The 23,285-nt window shown below is 42.3% G+C and overlaps 1 pseudogene; it reads left to right on the top strand.

The window, feature by feature from the left end:
• The window catches only part of LOC144326420 (inositol polyphosphate 5-phosphatase OCRL-like), a 100,598-nt pseudogene that overhangs the window by 69,493 nt on the left and 7,820 nt on the right, over nt 1-23,285 (top strand).

Genomic DNA, 23,285 nt, shown 5'->3' with positions numbered 1-23,285 from the left:
TTCCCATAGGAATGCATTGAAAATCAATTAATGCGTTCCTATGGAAACCGCCTTCAGACCAGGTCCGGGGACAGTCTGTCCCCCGACCTCTTCTGAAGGCTGGGGGGGGGGGGGACAAGGGCTTTTCTTCCCACCCCCAGCATTTAAAAAAACCCCGGGACAGCGGAGGACTTCTCCGCTGTCCGGGGCGATCTTAAAATGCTGGTGGGCGGCATTTTAAAATCACCCCGGGACAGCGGAGGACTTCTCCGCTGTCCGGGGCGATTTAAAAGCCCCTGGGAAGGCAGGCAGGGGGGACAAAGACTTTTGCCCCCCGCCAGCCTTCAGAAGAGGTCCAGGACCTCTTCTGAAGGCGGGCGGGGGGGGAAAGTCTTTGCTCCCCCCCGCCTGCCTTCAAAAGCCTTCCGGGACAGCGGAGAAACGCACTGCGTTTCTCCGCTCTCCCGGGAAGGCAGGCAGGGGGGAACAAAGACTTTTGCCCCCCGCCGGCCTTCAGAAGGTGTTCCCGCCCCGCCGCCCAGCTTCGGAGCATCCTTCCGAAGCCGGGCGGCGGCGGGAAGTGTTCCCGCCCCGCCGCCCGGCTTCGGAGCAGCCTTCCGAAGCCGGGCGGCGACGGGAGGTGTTCCAGCCCCGCCGCCCGGCTTCGGAGGAGCCTTCCGAAGCCGGGCGGCGGCGGGAGGTGTTCCCGCCCCGCCACCCAGCTTCGGAGGAGGTCCGAGGACAGTGGGGAAGACGCGCTGCGCTTCCCCGCTGTCCCGGAGATTTCCCTATGGGCTTTCGTCTTGCGAAGGAAGCCCATAGGGAAATTCGTTTTGCGAAGCGCCTCCAAAACGGAAAACCCTTTCGTCTAGCGGGTTTTCCGTCTTGCGAGGCGTTCGTCTTGCGGGGCACCACTGTATTCCAGTTCAGTTTGTTAGTTCAGCAAATCCTTTCCCTCTTTGTTTGTCCTAGCCTTTAATCTTAGAATATTTTAACATTAAGTTTTTACCTGTTAATAAGCCATTTTTTCATATTCCTTTATGGCATTATAGCTAAAAACCACTTAACTTCTTATCCAACATCATTCTAACATTCATTAATTTTACAGTATTTCTGTAAGTAGACTTTAAACTTTTTCCAATCTTCTTCCACCGACTCTTCTCCCTGGTCTCGGATTCTGCCAGTCATTTCCGCCAGTTCCATGTAGTCCATCACCTTCATCTGCCATTCTTCCAGGGTGGGTAGATCTTGCGTCTTCCAATGCTTTGCGATAAGTATTCTTGCTGCTGTTGTGGCATACATAAAGAAAGTTCTATCCTTCTTTGGCACCAATTGGCCGACCATGCCCAGGAGAAAGGCCTCTGGTTTCTTCTGAAAGGTATATTTAAATACCTTTTTCATTTCATTTCATTTCATTTCATTTCATTATATATCATCTCCCAGAAAGCCTTAATCCTAGGGCACGTCCATCAAAGGTGAAAGAATGTACCTTCAGTTTCTTTACATTTCCAACACTTATTATCGGGCAGATGATAGATCTTTGCAAGCTTGACTGGTGTCATGTACCACCTGTATATCATTTTCATAATATTCTCTCTTAAGGCATTACATGCCGTAAACTTCATACCTGTGGTCCATAACTGTTCCCAGTCAGCCATCATAATGTTATGACCAACATCTTGTGCCCATTTAATCATAGCAGATTTCACCGTTTCATCCTGAGTATTCCATTTCAACAGCAAGTTATACATCCTTGACAAAGTCTTAGTTTTGGAATCTAACAGTTCTATTTCCAATTTTGATTTTTTCACCTGGAATCCATTTTTTTTGTCCAAATTGTATGCCTCCATTATTTGATAATAATGAAGCCAATCTCGCACTTTGTTTTTTAATTTTTCATAACTCTGCAATTTCAGTTTGTCTCCCGCTTGTTCCAAAATTTCCCAATATTTCGGCCATTTGGCCTCCATATTGAGCTTTTTCTGAGCCTTCGCTTCCATCGGTGACAACCACCTTGGGGTTTTATTTTCAAGCAAGTCCTTATATCTTATCCAGACATTAAACAATGCTTTCCTGACAATGTGGTTTATATACCTGGTGGCGTAGGTTCCTAGGCCACCCCATCCTTAAGGCTCTGGGACACAGCAAAATGAAATGCCCACAGTAAAGTCCAGTCATGCATCCAAACAGCTTAACAGCTTTAACCCCCATTTGAAAACATCAGCCTGGCTAGATAGAGCAGAGGTGGGGAATCTTTTTAAAAAAATATATATTATTTTTATTCAATTTTTCCAATACAAAATTTATACAATTCATACATCTTTTTTTTATATCCGTTCTCTTTTCGACTTCCCTCAACTTGACTGATACTCCTTCCCTTCTTAATTTCTTTTTTTAAAAAATAATTTTTATTAACAGGCCAATCACATCACATTATCATATCACATTAGTTCCAAATTGTACAGCCAAATTTTAAATTTTGTTGGGGGTGCCCATACATCAAGCTCGGCTCGAGTCCAAAACAGCTTCACTTATCTTACTGCTTTCATTAGACAGTTCTGTCCAGTTTGACAGTCCTTTATTACTTCCTTTCTCTTCTTGTTGTTATCATAAATTCCTTTCTTTGCGATCTCTGATGGTTTTCACAAGCAGGTTGAAAGCTGGCATTCTATGTGGATTTTTGTACTCTTCCAAAAATCATATCGATCAGGGACAGCCTCTGTACAACGCTTCCATACACAAGATTAGTCTCCGATCTGTCCTTTATTTTTCAAATAAATCAAATGAGTCTGGGGGCTCTGTCAGGTCAAACTTGCATTCCACCATTCCTTCTCGTTCAAACAGTCCTGATTCTCCTCCCCCAGTCCTTCTTCCTCCGACAAGCCTGTCTTATCGAGACGCCATATTTTAACTGCGTCATAAGAATTTTCCACTTTTCTCACCATTCTCCAGTCTTCTTTCCTGTTTTAATCCATCCCACATAGTTCTTAAAATCCTGCCTGTGATTCATAAAAACGCAACGATCTTGTTTCTATCTGGGCTGAAGGGTTATTTATGTCACATCATGCAGGGGGGAAAAAGAGTTTTTTCCTCCACACCCCCCCTTCATTCCAAACATACAGTCTCCTTGTGGTAATTCATCAGAAGATTTACTTATCTGTCCGTCACTCCTGGTCGCAGAGATCCATTAATCAGCAGTCTTATCTTCGAGCTTTACTTGATGTATGTGCTTTCAGCTTCCGTTCCAATCGTATATTTCCAATTATAATTCCAAGCTGAAGCAACCAGCACGCGCTGATTGGAATCGGCGTCAGGAAGATCTGACTTCACCGAGGGCCTTTTGCCAAGTGTTCGGCACCCCCATCACTCGTATCAGGGGGTGCATTGTGAACACCGCTGGCAGGGCAGAGCCCCCCCGCATCCTGGGGGAGCTTAGGAAGGCTGCATACTTCCCATAGCAGCCCCTTAGTACCTCGTATGGGTCAGAGAGATGTTATTGTCAGCCATCTTCCAACGCACCACCTGGTGGCCTCCCTCCCTTCTTCCCTTCTTAATTTCTTACACATTTCTATTTTTTTAAAAAAAAGATATTTATTAAGGTTTTTTAAAAGTTTGTATAAAATAGAAAAAACAGAAAACAGAAAAAACAAAAATACATACATACAAAACACATACAACAACAAGTATAATTTCAATCCCTTATATTCGTAAAACTTACTTTCCCGACCTCCTCATACCTCCCCTTTCTGTATTCCAGTCTCTAATTAATTCAATTCAGCAAATCCCTCCCCTAATTTCTATTTAGTTTTTGACCTTTCTTTTCTTATTTACCTAATCATTACAGCTAAAAACCACTTAGTTTCTGAATCAACATCGTTCTAACATTCAATAATTTTACAATGTTTCTTAAGGTAGTCCTTAAATTTCTTCCAATCTTCTTCCGCTGTCTCTTTTCCCTGGTCTCGGATTCTGCCGGTCATTTCTGCCAGTCCCATATAGTCTATAACCTTCATCTGCCATTCTTCCACGGTGGGTAGATCTTCTGTCTTCCAATACTTTGCGATGAGTATTCTTGCTGCTGTTGTGGCATACATAAAAAATGTTCTGTCCTTCTTTGACACCAATTGGTCGACCATACCCAGGAGAAAGGCCTCTGGTTTCTTCAAAAAGGTATATTTAAATACCTTTTTCATTTCATTATAAATCATTTCCCAGAATGCCTTAATCCTTGGGCATGTCCACCAGAGGTGAAAGAATGTACCTTCAGTCTCTTTACATTTCCAGCACTTATTATCAGGCAAGTGGTAAATTTTTGCAAGCTTGACTGGGGTCATGTACCACCTATAAATCATTTTCATAATATTTTCTTTTAAGGCATTACATGCCGTGAATTTAATACCGGTGGTCCACAACCATTCCCAGTCCTCAAACATAATGTTATGACCAATGTCTTGTGCCCACTTGATCATAGCTGATTTAACTATTTCATCCTGTGTATTCCATTTCAACAGCAAGTTGTACATTTTTGACAAGTTCTTAGTTTTGGATTCTAACAATTCTGTCTCCAATTTTGATTTTTCCACCTGGAAACCAATTTTCCTGTCTAACTTATAAGTCTCCATTGCTTGATAATAATGAAGCCAGTCTCGCACTTTGTCTTTCAATTTCTCATAACTCTGCAATTTCAGTTTATCCCCTTCTTGTTCCAAAATTTCCCAATATTTCGGCCATTTAGACTCCATATTGAGTTTTTTCACAGCCTTTGCCTCCATTGGGGACAACCACCTTGGAGTTTTATTTTCCAGCAAATCTTTATATTTGATCCAGACATTATACAATGCTTTCCTGACAATATGGTTTTTAAAAGCTTTATGAGCTTTAACCTTGTCGTACCACAGATATGCATGCCACCCAAAAGTGTTATTAAAACCTTCTAAGTCCAAAATGTCTGTATTCTCCAGAAGTAGCCAGTCTTTCAACCAGCAGAAAGCTGCTGATTCATAATATAATTTAAGGTCTGGCAGGGCTAATCCACCCCTTTCCTTTGCATCCATTAATATCTTGAATTTTATTCTGGGCTTCTTGCCCTGCCAGACAAATCTAGAAATATCTAGAACAAAAATAACATTCTAGGCAATACATTCATCTTTATAGCTGCAATTCGACCCAACAAGGAAAGCTTCAAATTTGACCAAATTTCTAAATCTTTTTTCACTTCTGTCCAACATTTCTCATAATTATCTTTAAACAAATTCGCATTTTTAGCTGTCATGTTAATCCCCAAATATTTCACTTTCTTAACCACAGCTAAACCTGTCTCATTCTGAAACCTCTCCCTTTCCATAGGTGTTAAATTTTTCTCCAATACCTTAGTTTTAAATTTGTTCAGTTTAAATCCTGCTACTTGACCAAACTCTTGAATTATTTCTAGAACCCTTTTAGTACTAGATTCTGGCTCTTGTAAAGTAAGTACCAGATCATCTGCAAATGCTCTCAATTTGTACTTTTTAGCTCCGACCTGTACCCCTTTAACCAGCTGATCCCTTCTAATCATGTTCAGCAAAACCTCCAGGACTGATATAAAAAGTAATGGGGAGATTGGGCACCCCTGACGTGTCCCTTTTTCTATCCTAAATTCTTCCATAACCACATTATTTACAATCAACTTTGCTTTTTGCTCTGAATATATTGCACCTATACCGTTTTCAAACCCTTGGCCTACCCCCATCCCCCGGAGATTCTTCCTCATAAAACTCCAAGAAATATTGTCAAAGGCTTTCTCCGCGTCCACAAATATCAAAACTGCTTTAGTGTTTATATTCACTTCTAGCTTTTCCAAAATGTCAATTATGTTCCTTACATTATCTGACAAATGTCTTCTTGGGAGAAAGCCCGCTTGGTCTCTATGGATCTCCTCCATCAATACTTTTTTCAGTCTCTTAGCCAAAATGTCAGCAAAGATTTTGTAATCCACATTTAATAAAGAAATAGGGCGGTAGTTCTTAAGTTGAGTCTTTTCAGTCTCAGTCTTCGGTATAAGTGTAATATAAGCCTCTTTCCACGTTTCTGGTGCCCTTTTCCCCTCCAAAATTTCATTACAAACTTCCTTCATAGGTTGTAATAGCCACTCCTTCAACATTTTATAATATCTGGAAGTAAGCCCATCCGGTCCCGGGGACTTGCCCAGTTGCATGTTTTGAATGGCACCTTCTATTTCCTGCTCAGCTATTTTCTGATTCAACACTATTTTACTTTCATGAGAAATTTTTTGTAATCCGTGTGTCTTAAGAAATTGGTCTATGTCCATTTCTTTCTGCGGCCCTTGTGAGTATAATTGTTTAAAATATCTCTGGAAGCAATCTCTAATTTCATTTGGCTTACATATGTTCTTTCCTTCCACTTCTAGATTTGTAACCGTATTAAGTTTTTGTCTTTTCCTCATTTGCCAAGCCAATAATTTACCACATTTGTCTGCTGATTCAAATGTCTTTTGTCTCATTTGTTTAATTTTCCATTCTATTTCTTGATTCATCAGTTCCATATATTGTGTTTGGTATAATTTAATTTCTCTCAAAATCTCTTGGGACTTTGGTTTTGATCTTAATTTCCTTTCCCCTTCTTTTATCTTCTCCAAAATCTTATCTTTTTTCTCATTTTGGCTTCTCTTTTTTATTGCATTTTGTTGTATCAGAAATCCTCGCATAACGGCTTTACTTGCGTCCCAGATTACTCTTTCTTCAACATTGGTGTTCATATTTATTTCAAAATAGTCTCTCAACGTTTTTTGGGCCTTTTTATAAACTTCTTCATCTCTGAATAAGGTGTCATTCATCCTCCATCTGAAGGAGCCAGTTGTTATTTGCTTCATCTCCATTTTTACTGCATTGTGGTTGGAGCAAGTTTTTGGGCAGATTTCCACTTTCTTTATCTTTGGTGCCATTCCTCTAGTAACCCAAATTTGGTCAATTCTGGTCCATGTCATTTTGGCTTCAGAAAAGAAGGTTCCCTCTCTTTCAAGAGGATTCTTTATTCTCCAAATATCAATTAAATCCATATTGTCAGTCATTTCAAAAAAAGTTTTTGGTAATCTTCCATCCTTGGTAAGTATCTGTCTTTGTGCTTTGTCCATATTTGTAGATACAACTCCATTCATATCTCCCATTAATATTAGGTTGTAGTCCAAATAGTCCAACAAAATCTCATGCAACTTCTTAAAAAATTCAGATTTCCCCTCATTCGGTGCATAAATTCCTACAATCAAAAATTTCTCTCCTTGGACTTGAATTTCAATTGCTAAAAATCTTCCTTGTTCATCTTTGAAAATAAATTTCGGTAGCAATTTTTCCTTTGCATATATCACAACTCCTCTTTTTTGACTTTGTCAGATGAAATAAATTCTTGTCCCAATCTTTTATTCACCAATATTTTCCTGTGTAACCTCATCACATGTGTTTCTTGTAGACAAATCAAGTCCAATTGTTCTTTCTTCAATATATGGAAGACAGCTTTCCTCTTTCGGGGCATATTGATACCATTACAATTCCAGCTTAGAAGTTGCAGAGCCATGATGAGACTATTTACTTACTCCTGCTGCTCCAAGTAGTTGTTCTTCCTCTGTCGGTGGTTTCAACCCGAATGATAAGTTTGATATGTCCAGTGTTCCTTTTCCTGATGGCGTCAGTTCCTCCCCAGATTCCACCTCCTTCTGAAGATCCTCTTCGTGGTCTCTCAAAAACTTGTCTTTATCACTCAGTGTCCTTATTCATACCTTCCTTCCTTTGTATTTAAAAGATAGGCCTTGTGGGAATTCCCACCTGAAGAATATCTTGGTTTTTTTTCAGTAGAACAACCAGATCTCTGTAGTGGGTTCTTACATCCAAGATATGCTTCGGGATATCTTTGAAGATCTCCACATAAGAACTTTCAATCTCCAAGGTTTTTTGGTAGTGCAGATTCAAAATTTTATCTCTTTCTTCTTTTGATCTTAATGTTATCAAGCAATCTCTTGCCTTATTCTTCCTTTGTCTTGTGCCAAGCCTAAATGCACTCACTATCTTAAATTCTTCCTTCTCCAGGCCCTGTTGCCAAAAGTCCAAAAATTCTTTTGTTAGGAAGTCCGCCAGGTTATCTCTCTCACTTTCCGGAACTGATCTGATCCTTAGATTTCTCTCTTTTCTTTGCAATTCAATCATAGACAAGGTCAGATCATGATCCTCCAGTTTCTTAATGACCAGTGGTATCCCCTCCTGGGTGGCCACAGCAATTTCTTTTGCTTCCTCGGCAATCTTTCGAGTTGTAGCCGAATCCTCCAAAAGTCTTACAATAGTCTCTGTATTAGAATTTACCTTCCTTCCCAATTCGTCGATACTTTTCGTGTTCAAATCAATTTTTGCTGAGACCTCAGCCACTTGTTTATTAGTTTCCACAATTTGTTTATTAGTTTCCGCAACTTGTTTGCTTGTCTCTGTTCCCTGCTTCGTTAAATATTCCAAAGATGCATTAATTTTGCCAAGTGCCTGTGCCAGAGCGTCTTCTGTTGACATAGCTCTTACTTTTGTTTGAGAGGCAGCAGCTGCTCCTGTGCCTCCAGATGTTGAAGCTCTTCGCTGGTGGGAAATATCAGTCTTGTATTGTCTACCAGATCTTAAACTTAAACTTTTTTCTTCAAATTTCCCCTTTTCTTTATCCATAACACTCTCATTCAGAGCCAAGGTCACGTCCCACACTTTTGCTTTGGAAAGGAAATTTCCACTGGTTCCACTGGTTCTTACTTCTAGTGGCTTAGTTGTTGTTGTTGCAACAAAGTCTCTACTAGGGGGAAAAGTTCCAACTTCACTTTAAAATTTTATAACCAATGTCTCTTTAAAAGCCCCCTTTTCTCCCCCTTTTCTCCAGTTAGCCACAGTTTCAATTTATCTTCAGTGCTATTTTATGTAAAAGTCCATCCACAGACACTGTATCTTTACACACAGTTAATGCTACAAACAATCCCAATGTACTGACAGTCCACCATTCAATTTCCCTCTCAAGGCAGTCCGACTCCAGAGATCAAAGCAGCGGATGTTCTTTTTAAATTCGTTCCTTTCTTGCAGGCATAAAGAGTTCAGTTTCCACCCCCCCACCACTCCTGCAAAACGGGGGGGGGGGGGGAATACTCTTCCAAACGATAGATTACTAATTTCAGGAAAATGTTCACTCTTAAGTTACAGCTTACAGTCACTTTGCTTTGGATTATCTACAGGACGGAAAGGCAGACTTCCTTTTTGTACCTTTCCCCGTACTAGTGCCAAAATTCTTGAACATTTGATTTCAAATTAAATCCGTTGATCCTACTCACGAGTAGTTGTTTTTGAGTCCAAATTCTTAGGAAGAAATCAGCGCTCTCCGATCATGGCGATGCGGCTTCACTCCACGGGCTGGGTAGACGACCCTCAGCACCACCCCACTCACCCGCTACTGCTCCGAAGCCTTTAAAAAGGCTCCTTTGTGGTTTTGGGGGGGCGCAAAAGGTGCCCGCCGGGTCTCCTCATTCACAGGCTTCCGCGCCTGTGATTTTTAAGGGTCCCCGCTTCGCCGTAGCTGCAGGACCCGAACCCGCGGAGCAGACTTCCCCCGGAGCTCAGGGGAAAATCCGCCATTAATCGCTGGCGCTGACCGGAAGTGGCCAATTTCTTACACATTTCTAAAACCTTACTTCCATTATTTATATAAATTAAGTCTTATTTTACTCACATTCTGACATTTCTTCTTACAGAGCTTCGTTAAAACTTACAAGCGTTATTTGATTATCACTTAATTTATGCATATACTCTGTAAACTTTTCCCAATCTTCTATAAATCTCTGAACTCGTCGATTTCGGATCCTTCCCGTCAATCTATCAAGTTCTGCGTAGTCCGTCATCTTCATTCTCCATTCGTCTAGTGTAGGTAGCTCCTCTTGCTTCCATTTCTGTGCCATCAATATTCTTGCTGCAGTCACTGCATATAAAAATAACTTCCTTTCTCTCTTATTTATCTCGCTCCCTGTAATACCAAGTAAGAACGCTTCTGGTTTCTTAACAAAAGTGTATTTAAACATTTTCTTCAATTCATTATATATCATTTCCCAAAAGCTTCTTACTTTCTTACATTCCCACCACATATGATAGAATGTACCCTCTTTTTCTTTACATTTCCAACATTTGTTACATCCTTGCTAACTTCACTGGTGTTACATACCATCGATACATCATTTTCACCACATTTTCTTTTATTGTTGTGCATGCAGTGAATCTTAAACCTTCTTTCCATAATTTCTCCCAATCCTCCATCTGTATATTATATCCAAAATCTTTGGCCCAGTCAATCATAACCGATTTTACCTCTTCATCCTTTGTATGCCATTCTAATAATATCTTATACATTTTGGCCACAACTTTAAAATCATTATTTATTATTTCTTTCTGAAATTTCGACTCTTTATCATCAAAGCCTCTTAATGTCAGATCTTTTTTAAACATTTCATTGACTTGAAAATAATGCAGCCAATCATTAGTATATTCTTTAACTACCTCAAACGACTTCAGCCTCCATTTACCTTCTGTTTTTGTTATTAGGTTCTGATATGTTACCCATCCCCCTTTCATATTGATTTTTTTCACACTCAACGCCTCTAGTGGTGACAACCAATACGGAGTTTTTACTTCCAACAGATTTTTATACCTTTCCCAAACTTCTATCAAAGACCTTCTTATGAGTTTGTGGGGAGGACCGCTCCCCCTGCAAGCCCATTCTCTACCTTGGTCCTGGGGGCGGGCCCCATACTCACCTCCGCAGCTTATGGAGCTCCAGGGAGGCCTTGGGTGTGTGGGGTGGGGTGGGTTTTAGTTGGGTGTGGGAATTTGTTTAATTTAATTACATTGTTTTTGTAACTTTGTTTTTTGTTTTTATAGTTTTATTGTTCTGTTAGTTTGTTTTTTGTATAGGCTTTAATTTGATTTTAAGGGGAGGGGTCAGGGCTGCCTGGGAGTGGGTCCCAGCAAACAAAATGGCTGGGGCAGGTTCCACAGGGGGGGATGCACTCGGACAACCGATCTCAGTGATCATGGGTAGGAGGAGGAGTTACGCTAAGACCAGACCATGTCATTACCGAGGAAGCAGGCTTAGTCATTGTCTGAGGACTATCCCTGCCTCCAGGTCTGGTCCTGACTGGAAGGATACTGGAATCAACAAGGGAAACCCACATGACCTGAAAGTGTTGCTGTGCAATGCCAGGTCAATGATGAATAAAACCACTGCCATCCACGACCTGATTGTGGATGGAGGATTTGACCTGGCACGTGTGACAGAGACCTGGTTGGATGAAGCAGATGGGCCTGTCCTTGCTGCTGCTTGTCCACCAGGTTTCTCTTACGCACAGCATCCCAGGCCTTGTGGGCGGGGGGGGGGGGGGTTGCAGTGATTTTTAGGAAGTCATTAGTTTGCACCAGGCGTCCTATTGGAAAGACCCAGTTCTCTGAGTGCATGTTCTGGAAGTTGGGCAATAGGGGCAGTACAGGATTCCTATTGGTGTACCGACCTCCCCGCTGCACCAAGGATTCCCTGCCCGAGCTGCTTCAGGTCGTGGCGGGTGTCCTCCTGGAGACACCTAGTTTGGTCGTCCTAGGGGATTTTAACATCCATGCCGACACGACCTTACAAGGGGCCGCTCGGGACATCGTGGAAAGCATGGCCTCCATGGGGCTGTCCCTGAATAAGTCTGGCCCAACTCATAGCCACGGGCATGCCTTAGACCTGGTGTTCACCTCTATGGATGTTGGTGATCTGACACTAAGTAAAAGCGAAACCAAAGAAGTGCCATGGTCAGATCACTTCCTGGTGCAACTGGACTTCTCCGCGACCCTTCCCCTCTGCAGGGAGGCGGGACCGAGTCAGATGGTCCGCCCCTGCCACTTAATGGATCCAAATGGTTTCCAGAGAGTGGTAGGGGATGTTTTATCCCATGTTGATGGCCTTTCAGCTGATTCTCTGGTGGCCCGCTGGAATGTGGAGTTAACCAGGGCTATTGACTGTTTGGCTCCAAAGCGCCCTCTCCGATTGCATGGAGCCCGGACAGCTCTGTGGTTTTCCACGGATCTGTGGGCAATGAAACAATCATTGAGACGGCTAGAGCGCCGGTGGCGGATAACCCATTCTGAATCTGACCGGACACAGGTTAGAGCTCAATGTTGAGCCTACCAAGTGGCGATAGCGACGGCGAAGAAGACTTTCTTCACCGCCTCTATTGCATCTGCGGAAAACAGCAGCAGGAGACTCTTTCAGGTGGTTCACAATTTAGGGGAACCACCTGCGACATTGGGGCCCAGTACGGGCCACATGATCTCCTGCAATGACTTTGCAAAGTTTTTTGCAGATAAAGTCGCTCAGATTCGAGAAGAGGTAGACTCCACCGTGGGAGCAGGGCCGGGGCGGGAGAGTGCTAGAGTCCTGTCTAGTCAAGTTGTGTGGGATCAATTCCAATCTGTTAACCCCGAGGATGTGGACAGGCTGCCTGGACGAGTGAAACCAACCACTTGTCTCCTTGATCCTTGCCCATCCTGGCTTATAAAAGCTAGCCGGGAAGGACTGGGCGATGGGCTTCGTGGGGTGGTGAATGCTTCCCTCAGTGAGGGAGCCTTCCCAGACCCGCTGAAAGAGGCGGTTATTAAACCGCTTCTTTAAAAACCATCTTTAGATGTGGCCACGATAGCCAACTATCGCCCAGTCTCAAATCTTCCATTCTTGGGCAAGGTGATTGAGCGAGTGGTTGCTGAACAACTCCAGGCACGTCTGGAAGAAGCGGACCATTTGGATCCCTTCAGCTCATCATGGGACTGAAACTGCCTTGGCTGCACTGGTTGATGATCTCCGGCGGGCTAGGGACAAAGGTGAGAGCTGTTTCCTAGTTCTGCTGGATCTCTCAGCGGCGTTTGATACCTTCGACCATAACATCCTTCTGGACCGTCTTGAGGGGCTGGGAGCTGGGGGCACTGTTATACAGTGGTTCCGCTCCTTCCTCCTGGGCCGTGTTCAGAAAGTGGTGGTGGGGGATGAGTGTTCAGACCCCTGGGCCCTCACTTGTGGGGTGCCTCAGGGTTCTGTCCTCTCCCCCATGCTTTTCAACATTTACATGCAGCCGCTGGGAGAGATCATCAGGGGATTTGGGCTGGGTGTTCATCAGTATGCGGATGATACCCAGCTCTACCTCTCTTTCAAATCAGAACCAGTGAAGGCAGTGAAGGTCCTGTGTGAGTGCCTGGAGGCGGTTGGAGGTTGGATGGCGGCTAACAGATTGAGGTTGAATCCTGACAAGACAGAAGTACTGTTTTGGGGGGACAGGAGGCGGGCAGGTGTGGAGGATTCCTTGGTCCTGAATGGGGTAACTGTGCCCCTGAAGGACCAGGTGCGCAGCCTGGGAGTCATTTTGTTTTTTTTTTTAAAAAATTTTTTTATTAGTTTTACAAAATTTTAAGAACAAACAGACACTTAAAAAGACATACAAACACGTATAATTTCATAATGTTTTTCATAAACCTCTTTTCTGAGACTCCCCCGTACCCCCCCTTTCTGCATCTCAATGTCCATAGTTTTATAGCAACTCCCAATTGTTACTTTCCAACCTCTGTCCTTAGTTATCTCTGTAATCTGACCTTATATCACTGTATCCCTTTGTTCCTAAAAACCATAACATTCTAACATTCATCAAGTTTATAATAATCCTTAAGATAACTTTTAAATTTTCTCCATTCTTCTTCCACCGTCTCTTTTCCTTGGTCACGGATTCTGCCTGTCATCTCGGCCAGTGTCATATAGTCCATCACTTTCGTCTGCCATTCTTCCAGAGTGGGTAGATCTTGTGTCTTCCAATACTTTGCGATAAGTATTCTTGCTGCGGTTGTAGCATACATAAAAAAAGTTCTATCCCTCTTTGACACCAATTGGCCGACAATGCCCAAGAGAAAGGCCTCTGGTTTTTTAAGGAAAGTACTTTTAAGTACCTTTTTCATTTCATTATAGATCATTTCCCAGAAAGCCTTAATCTTCGGGCATGTCCACCAAAGGTGATAGAAGGTACCTTCAGTCTCTTTACATTTCCAACATTTGTTATCGGGCAAATGATAAATTTTTGCCAGCTTGACTGGGGTCATGTACCACCTATAAACCATTTTCATAATGTTTTCCTTTAAGGCATTACATGCCGTGAATTTTATACCGGTGTTCCATAACCATTCCCAGTCAGCTGACATAATGTTATGGCCCACATCCTGTGCCCACTTAATCATAGCTGATTTGACTGTTTCATCCTGAGTATTCCATTTTAGCAACAAGTTATACATTCTTGATAAATTCTTAGTATTGGATTCTAACAGTTCAGTCTCTAGTTTTGATTTTTCAACCTGAACGCCAATTTTCCTGTCCTGTTTAAAAAACTCCATTATTTGATGATATTGAAGCCAATTTTGTACTTTATGTTTCAATTTCTCATAACTTTGTAATTTCCACTTATCTCCATCCTGTTCCAAGATTTCCCAATACTTCGGCCATCCGACCTCCATATTGAGTTTCTTCACTGTTTTAGCCTCCACTGGTGACACCCATCTAGGGGTTTTGTTTTCCAACAGATCTTTATATCTTATCCATACATTAAACAATGCTTTTCTAACAATGTGATTTTTAAAGGCACTATGCAGCTTGATTTTGTCATACCATAGATATGCATGCCAACCAAAAACATTGTTAAAACCTTCCAGATCCAAAATGTCTGTGTTCTCAAGGAGCATCCATTCTTTCAGCCAGCAAAAAGCTGCTGCCTCATAGTACAATTTTAAGTCCGGCAGGGCAAAACCCCCTCTTTCTTTAGCGTCTGTCAGTATTTTAAATTTAATTCTGGGCTTTTTGCCCTGCCAGACAAATTTCGAAATATCTTTCTGCCACCTCTTAAAACATTCCATCTTGTCAAGAATCTGCAAGGTCTGAAACAAAAATAACATTCTAGGCAATACATTCATTTTAATCACTGCAATTCGGCCTAACATTGACAATTTCAAATTTAACCATATTTCTAGATCTTTTTTAATCTCTGACCAACATTTTTCATAATTATCCTTATACAAATTCACATTTTTAGATGTCAAATAAACCCCTAGGTATTTCACCTTCTTAACCACTGTCAACCCTGTCTCCTCTTGGAATTTCTCCTTTTCCATATCTGTTAAATTTTTTCCTAAGACTTTGGTTTTTTGTTTATTCAACTTAAATCCAGCTACCTGGCCAAACTGTTGGATTATTTCTAGAACCTTTTTCGTACTAGTGTTTGGCTCTTGCAAAGTCAATACTAGGTCATCTGCAAATGCTCTTAACTTATAATGTTTAGCTCCGACCTGCACTCCTTTAACCTGCTGGTCATTCCTAATCATATTCAGCAACACCTCCAGAACTGAAATGAAAAGCAATGGGGAAATTGGGCACCCCTGTCGTGTCCCTTTTTCTATCTTAAGCTCCTCAGTTATCACATTATTTACAATCAATTTAGCTTTTTGTTCAGAATATATTGCAGCCATACCATTCTCAAAGCCTTGTCCTACCCCCATCCCATGAAGATTCTTTGTCATAAAGCTCCAAGTAATATTGTCAAAGGCTTTCTCCGCGTCCACAAAAATCAGTACTGCTTTAGTATTTATATTCACCTCTAGCTTTTCCAAAATATCTATTATATTCCTTACATTGTCAGCTAGGTGTCTTTTTGGGAGAAAGCCTGCTTGATTCTTGTGAATCTTTTCCATCAACACTTTTTTAAATCTTTTTGCCAAAATGTCTGCAAAAATTTTGTAATCCACATTAAGTAGTGATATTGGGCGGTAGTTCTTCAGTTGAGTCTTTTCAGTCTCTGTCTTTGGTATGAGTGAAATGTATGCTTCTTTCCAGGATTCAGGTGCCTTTTTTCCCTCAAGAATCTCATCACAGACTTCTTTTAGTGGTTGAATCAACCATTCCTTCAAGGATTTGTAGTATCTAGAAGTCAATCCATCTGGTCCTGGAGATTTGCCCAATTGCATATTCTGAATGGCATCCTCTATCTCTTGTTCTGTTATTCTCTGGTTCAGATCCATCTTACTTTGATGAGAGATTTTTTGTAATCCATACTTATCAAGGAATTTGTCTATATCTTCTTCATTTTGCGGACCTTGGGTATAAAGTTTTTTAAAATAACTCAAGAAGCAATTTCTAATTTCATTAGGTTTAGATATGTTCTTTCCATCCACTTCTAGACTTGTAACTGTATTTAATTTCTGCCTTTTCTTCAATTGCCATGCCAGAAGTTTGCCACATTTATTTGCTGATTCAAACGTCTTTTGTTTCATTTGCTTTATCTTCCATTCAATCTCTTGGTTCATCAATTCCATATATTGTGTTTGATATAACTTAATCTCTCTTAAAATCTCCTGGGACTTTGGCTTTACTCTTAATTTTTTCTCTCCTTCCTTTATCTTTTCCAAAATCTTTTCTTTTTTCTCATTTTGTTTTTTCCTCTTTATTGAGTTTTGTTGAATCAAGAAACCTCGCATCACCGCTTTACTTGCGTCCCAGATCACTCTTTTCTCCACATCAGCCCTCAAATTTATTTCAAAGTAGCCTTTTAAGGTTTTTTGGGCCTTCATAAGAATCTCCTTATCTCGAAAGAGGGTGTCATTCATTCTCCATCTAAATTGACCAGTTATTGTAAATTTCATTTCCATCTTCACAGCGTTATGGTCGGAGCAAGTTTTTGGGCAGATTTCTACCTTCTTAATCTTTGGAGCCATGCCACTAGTAATCCAAATTTGATCAATTCTGGTCCAGGTCATCATTGCTTGGGAGAAAAAGGTTCCCTCTCTCTCCAGAGGGTTCCTTGTTCTCCATATATCTATCAAGTCCATGTTTTCCGTCATTTCAAAGAAGGTCTTAGGGAGTCTCCCTTCCTTGGTAACTGTTAGTCTTTGTGCCTTGTCCATGTTAGTGGAGACCACACCGTTCATATCTCCCATAATTATCATGTTGTAATCCAAATAGTCCGTTAGAGTTTCATGAAGTCTCTTGAAGAAGTCAGATTTACCTTCATTTGGTGCGTAGATTCCAACAACCAAAAATTTTTCTCCTTGTACTTGTATCTCCACTGCCAAATATCTCCCTTGTTCATCTTTAAACATCATTTTTGGAGCCCATTTCTCTTTTACATATATCACAACTCCTCTTTTTTTTACCTTGTCTGATGAAATAAATTCTTGTCCTAGTCTTTTATTTGTAAGTAATCTCCTGTGGGCTCTAGTTATGTGGGTTTCTTGTAGGCATATCAAGTCCAATTGTTCTCTGTTCAAAATGTGAAAAACTTGTCTTCTCTTCGAAGGCCCATTGAGCCCATTACAATTCCAACTAAGGAATTGCAGAGCCATTTTGTTATTTCTCTGACACTCCTCCAACAGCTCCAAGTTGTTGCTCTTCCTCTGAAGGTGGTGGTTTGTGTCCACGCGAAAGATTCAGAATGTCTAATGCTCTCCTCTGTTCTGCGATTGGGTCCACAGTCCCCTTCTGCAGGTCCTCTTGATTTCTTCCCAAGAATTTGTCTTTGTCTTGAATAGTCTTTATTTTCACCTTCTTTCCCTTGTAATCAAAGGACAGTCCCTGTGGGAATTCCCACCTGAAGCGAATGGAATTTTTCTTTAACAAAAGAGCCAAATCCTTATAAAAGTTTCTCAAATCCAAGATATATTTTGGAATATCTTTAAAAATCTGTGCAGTTGAGTTTCCAATTTGCAAGGCCTTTTCAAAGTGTAGTCCTAATATTTTGTCTCTTTCTTCCTTAGATCTAAGTGTAATCAGGCAGTCTCTCGGGGTTTTTCTGTCCTGCTTTTTGCCCAGTCTAAAGGCCGTTGTAATTTTAAATTCGTCTTCCTCCAGATCCCAGCAATCAGCAAACTCCTGTGTTAAAAACTCCGCAAGGTTATCACTTTCGTTCTCTGGAATCAATCTCAATTTCAGATTTCTCTCTTTTCTCTGTAATTCCCACAGAGCCAGAGTTGCGTCGTGCTCATGGACCTTCTTGGCAATCGGTTCTAAATTCTCCTGTGTCTCTCCAGCGATAGCTCTCGCTTCTTCAGCAATTTTACGTGTAGTGGAATTTTCCTCAACCAGTTTGTTTATAGATTCTGTATTCTGGTCTAGTCTTGCTGATATTTCTGTTAGTTTTTGTGTATTTTCTGAAGTCTGTTTTGTCAGAGACTCCAGGGATTGATTTATCTTAAGCAGGGCTTCTGTCACGGCTTCCATAGAGACAGCTGTCACTTTTTCTTGTCCTGTTGTTCCTGCAAGTCCGGCAGTTACACCTGTAATTGAGCCTCTTTTCTTTGATTGTTGTTGTTGCTGCAGCTGGTACTGTTGTTGTTGTTTGGTCTTGGCTCTTGTGACTATCTCTTCTTGTGAGCCACTCATGTCAAGGTCGCTTCCCACGGGAGCTGTTCCCCACTGGAAAATTCCACTGTCTTAGGCAGTGCCAACCTTTACCTTACCCTCTAGGGGGAGCAAATCAAAATGGCCAAATATAAAATGTCCAAATACAAAGGCAAGGAGAATATCCAAGTACGTAGGAAAGGGAGAAAGAGAAAAAATACAGCAAGTATAACTGGAGGCTTGTAGCTGCAAATTGCCACAATTTCCCAGTAGATACTGTCTCAGCTTACTCTGATGTACTGTATCCAGGCAATGCAGAATTTTGTATCACAGTGTAACTTTCACTGGAAAAGTCAATTCAGTGTCCTATTGCCTAAAAGGCAGACCGTTTCATGCTCTTAAACAGCTGAGGCAGCAGAGGATTTTTCTTTTAAATAAATTATGCAGTTGCCAGAGTCACTCTTGCCTCCCCTCTGCCCTGCTAGCTAGAGGGGAGATCTAAAGTCCAAATGTCGGGTTTGATTAAATACAAGCAAAGTCTTTAACGGATGCAGCTTTACAGTTCCGTTGCTTTCACTTTCATGCAGTCGGGGGGAGGCAGACTTCCTTAATTTTAACCTCCCCGCTTTCAACCAAATCTCCAAATTTTAGTTCCAAATAGAGGTTCCATTTTACTCACGGGTTTTTTTTTGTCCGTAATTTACAGGAAGGAATCGGCGCTCTCCACTAATAGCGACGCGGCTTCACCCTGCGGGCTGGGTAGCGATTCTCAGCACCGCGCTCCCCCGATGTTGTTCCAGAGCCTTTAAAAAGGCTCTTTCTGCGGTAAAGGGGGGGCGCTTTTGGTGCCCACCGAATCTCCTCGTTCACAGGCTTCCGCGCCTGTGATTTTAGGGGTCCCCCGCTTGCCGTAGCGGGCCAGACCCGAACTCGCAGGGCAGTCCTTCTCCGGAGCTCGGAAAAAGGACCGCCATTAGCGCTGGCGCCGACCGGGAGTCATTTTGGACTCACAGCTGTCCATGGAGGCACAGGTCAAATCTGTGTCCAGGGCAGCTGTTTACCAGCTCCATCTGGTACTCAGGCTGAGACCCTATCTGCCTGCGGACTGCCTCGCCAGAGTGGTGCATGCTCTGATTATCTCCCACTTGGATTACTGCAATGCGCTCTACGTGGGGCTACCTTTGAAGGTGACCCGGAAACTACAACTAATCCAGAACGCGGCAGCTAGACTGGTGACTGGGAGCGGCCGCAGAGACCACATAACACCGGACTTGAAAGACCAACATTGGCTCCCAGTACGTTTCCGAGCACAATTCAAAGTGTTGGTGCTGACCTTTAAAGCCCTAAATGGCCTTGGTCCAGTATATCTGAAGGAGCGTCTCCACCCCCATCGTTCTACCTGGACATTGAGGTCCAGCACCGAGGGCCCGTGGGAACCCAACAGTAACTCTGACTGTGGAATGTAAACAATTGTCTTGTGACAAGCATTTTGCTGCTCAGTGAGGAAAATAGAAACCAACAGCCTCCCCCTTTCTGTGAACATCACTGGGCAGCATGTTCGTACAATATCAGTACAAACCCAACTTCTGCACATAGGTACAGTGTTGATCCCTTTATACAATCTTGGACAATACATCAGCAGGAATTTCAGTACCTGGCATATAGGACACCGTTACGAGTCCCTTCTGAACACATTCCCTAGCATGTTGCAGTTTCAATTGCAAATGCTTCGTGCTTTGCTTACAACCTTCAGAATTCAGCAAAGCCAAACATGCTTTGTTGTCCTGGTAAACCTGGATTGGACATTTGACAGGAATTTTCATGTCTTTGCACAATTGTAACAACCATTCACAATCCTTAAGTGAATAAGACAGTGCATTCAGTTGAGCTTCACAAGTACTTAAGCTAACTGTTGTTTGCTTCTTGCACAACCAATCAAATAGACCCTGATTGTACATGTAGCAAACTCCAGACATACTTTTCCTGTCTGTAGTGTCACTTCCAAAACTTGCATCTGCAAATATTTCAAGACCACCAGACTTCTGATTGTTAAATCTCAGTCTGTAATGCATAGTGCCTTTCAAATAGCGAGGTATGCATTTCAGAGCTTTCCAATCCTTAACACTAGGATTGTTGACTTGTCTGCTTAGCAAATTACAGCTAACAGCAATGTCTGGTCTTGAACATCTGGCAATGAAGTTTAGCTTACCTAGCACACTTCTGTACAGTGTAGTGTCAGAAAATGCTCCTTCAGTGTCGTCTACCTGATAACCTGTTGTCATCGGTGTGTCTACAGGGTTAGCATCTATCAGGTTTAGTTTGCTTAACACATCAGCAATTTTCCGTGACTGGTGTACTAGAATGTTACCATCTTGATCTCTCTCTATTTCCAGAGATAGGTAGTTGTTTACCTCACCAAGATCTTTCATGTCAAAGTGCTCTTTCAGTTGAGCTAGGGCGTTATTGTACATTGTGACATCCTTCCAAAAGAACAAAATATCATCAACATAAAACAAGCAATACAGCTTCTTTTGCCCCTCCTCTTTGACAAATACACAAGGATCAGCTTTCCCTTGCTGAAAACCTAGAGAAAACAATACTTCAGTGAATTTTGTGTGCCAGCACCGTGCACTCCGTTTGAGACCATAAAGGGATTTCTTCAGAGAACAAACAAATCCCTGTTTTACCTGTACGCCATCAGGTGGAAGCATATAAAGTGATTCACCTAGAGATCCGTACAAAAATGCTGTATTCACGTTGTGGTGAGAAATGTGTAGATTCTCCTCTGCAGCAAGCTTGAGCATAAGCCTAATGCTCTCATACCTCACGGTGGGTGAGTAGGTCTCGTGATAATCTTCTCCTGGTACCTGTGAAAAACCTCTGGCTACCAATCTGGCTTTGTGTCTGACTATCTTGCCATTTTGATCTGTCTTCGCTTTGAGGACCCATTTGCTTCCAAGCAGTTTCATTCCTGGAACTACTGGAACTAGCTCCCATGTTTTGTTCCTCTCTAAGGAATCAAGCTCAGCCTTCATGGCATTTAACCATGGCTCATCCTCCTTTGAATCCAAAACCTGGATTTCTTGGAAACTTGAAGGTTCAAATACCTTCTTGGAGCTTTTAACAGATGCTACTGCTGTTTTAGTAAATTCATCAGCAAATCTCTTTGGAGGTCTGCCTTTAGTGGCTCTTTGTGACCTGCGAATTAGCCATAGGTCTTCAACACTCTCCTCTTCCTTCTTAGGAGAAAAGTGGCCTATAGTGAACAATGGTTCCTCCATTTCTCAATCAGAGCCTTCAGAGGGTCGCATAGAGGCTTTCGCACTCTTGAAATCCTCTGAATCATCTGATTCAGTCTCAGACTCAGGATCAGGACCTTGATCAGTGGGTGTGGGTTGTTGCGGCAGCTGTGGCTGTTGTTGCTGCTGCTGTTGCCTATCCTCAGTCTCTTCACTGTCATCAGGATAACATTGGAAAATTCCCACATTCTCCCCCCACTTGGCATTGTACTCAACACTTCTTGTGAGCCTAATTGTCTTAGTCATCATTATTCTGTAAGAACCTTTCTGATACCCTAGAAAGATACCATGCAATTCACGCTTGCCTAACTTGGAGCTTTGTGGTGTGTGAACCCACATGTCAGAACCAAAAATTCTCATGTGTTTGATGTATGGCTTCTTGCCAAACATCTTCTCATAGGGGGTACAACCAATCGATGATGATAATCTCCGATTATAACTGTAAACAAAACAGGAGAGAGATTCGGCCCAATAACTCTCTGGAAGATTGGCATCATGCAGCAAGGTTTTCAGGCCTTGAAGCAATGTCTGATTTGCTCTCTCACAAAGTCCGTTCTGCCATGGCGAGCAAGGACTAGACAAATTGTGCTGAATTCCTTTCTCAGTCAGAAAAGCTTCAAACTGCTGAGAAGTGAATTCCCCCCTGAGATCAGTGAAAAGAGTTTTTATCTTCTTACCATGCACATTTTCCAACCAAGCACAGAATTCCTTGAACCTAGGAAATGCATTTGATTTCTGCTTGAGATTGTACACATAAATATACCTGGAAAATGCATCAATGAGAACCATGAAGTACCTGTTGTCACCCAAAGAGGGCGATAGTGGACCAACTACCGTATTTTTCGCTCGATAACACAGACCTGACCATAACACGCACATAGTTTTAGAGGAGGAAAACAAGAAAAAAAAATCTGAATGAAACAGTGGATGTATCATTTTTGTGCTTCATGCTGTGGCCACAGACATGTGATTTGATGGTGAGTTTGGGGTAGCCCAATGCAAAAATCCTGAGAATCCATGTGGATCTGTGCTTTGTAACCACGTTTTTGCACCATTGCAGCCCCAGGCTCCAAGTGGGGAGAATCAGAACTTACAGGGTTAAACAGTTCTGAGTGACGTCTCACATTCTGAGGCGTGGCTATGTTCACAGAGGGGAGTGTTTCTCTGTGTGTCTTTTTTCTTTCGCTTGTGCCGAGAAGCGGAGAGGATGCCGGCCGATTCACCGGGCTGATTTATGTTGTTATTCTACTCATTAAAGGCTATTGGAGATAAGAGAAAAGCCTGCTTTGCAGTCTGAGTTATTACCCACACAAGCAACAGTTTTCCCCGCTGTGTAAACTCTGCTAAAAGGGCCGAAGAGGCTGGAAGAGGTTTTTACCGGCACGGACAGCAGTGGCGCAGCTAAGAAGAGTGCCGGACGCCATCTTGGCCCCATAGGTTATGGGAGTCAGCCAAGCTTTGGAAGCTGTTGCTGAGTTGTGCCTGTGTGGGGGGAAAGCCAGCTGAGGAGAAGCTGGAGCCAGTTGGAGCTGTGCCTAACGTTTGAGGCAGAGAGGAGCTCGCTGG

The sequence above is a fragment of the Podarcis muralis genome, chromosome W (genome assembly GCF_964188315.1).
Source record: "Podarcis muralis chromosome W, rPodMur119.hap1.1, whole genome shotgun sequence".
Lineage (NCBI taxonomy): Eukaryota > Metazoa > Chordata > Lepidosauria > Squamata > Lacertidae > Podarcis > Podarcis muralis.
The sequence above is the reverse complement of the archived record's forward strand: the minus strand, read 5'-3'. Positions and strand labels throughout refer to the sequence as shown.